The sequence below is a fragment of the Galeopterus variegatus genome, unplaced genomic scaffold (assembly GCF_000696425.1).
Source record: "Galeopterus variegatus unplaced genomic scaffold, G_variegatus-3.0.2 Scaffold4520, whole genome shotgun sequence".
NCBI lineage: Eukaryota > Metazoa > Chordata > Mammalia > Dermoptera > Cynocephalidae > Galeopterus > Galeopterus variegatus.
This window is the reverse complement of record NW_007730631.1, coordinates 11,572-12,658: the sequence shown is the minus strand read 5'-3', so window position 1 is coordinate 12,658 and position 1,087 is coordinate 11,572.

Below are 1,087 nucleotides of genomic sequence, written 5' to 3'. Positions count from 1 at the left end.
AGAAATATATTTTCATTTCTCTTGGATAATGCCTAGGAATGGAATTACTCTTAATTGTTGAGATGTTGTTGAATTTTTCACATACTTCTCCTCTCTTGATTTAGATTGAGAAGCCCTTGAAGGTTTGGTCAGGACCTCTGAGTTCGAAAAAGCCCAAGTCACCAATTTTTTTGAGGTCTTCTGTGTATTATAGCATGAAGAAATACCTCCAAATAGAATTTCATGGCATATATTAAATGTTTGTAATTAATAGATTTAACCATTTAAAACTCATGTACGTATATCCCAAAGTAATTTATTTCTTTGCATGCAAAAAACATAAGATCAAAATCTTTTTTGATGGAGTCGAAAAGTCAGAATTTCTGCAGTGAAATCAGGACTCTTAAAATTTCCAACACAGAACACTAAACTCACCTGATTTCAAGGTCGTGTGGGTGTCTGCCAACCTAGAGGCTTCATTATGTTTTAATGTTTCTCCACAGATGGCAACATCCTGCAATATAATTGTACTTTCTACAAGGTAATTACAGGATTCATTAACAAAATTAATTCGCTAGAGGGAGTGAGTTCCAGTAATGGGACAGCAGCTTAAAGTTGCATGTTAGGGGCTGGCCCGTGGCTCACTCAGGAGAGTGTGGTGCTGATAATACCAAGGCCCTGGGTTTGGATCCCTATATAGGGATGGCCAGTTAGCTCACTTGGGAGAGTGTGGTGCTGACAACACCAAGTCAAGGGTTAAGATCCCCTTACCGGTCATCTTTAAAACAAACAAACAAACAAATAAATAAGTATTGCATGTTATATATCTTCTTTTGAGGCTGCCAGAGTATGCCTGGGACTGGGCATAAGACCATTTAGGGATATAAGACGCACCAGCCAGATGGACTAGGGTCAACCGCTGGGACATTTCTTTGTACCTCTTATGACATTTTACACAGCAGGGAGGCTAAGTGTTGTGTATGAAAATACCTTACTAATCATTTGCCTCTCAACATAGCCAAGAGGTTAATTCTGGAACCTGAATTCTTGGGTTCAGCTGCCAGGTTCACTGCCATCTAGCTGCATGGCCTTTTCTTTTTTTTTTTTT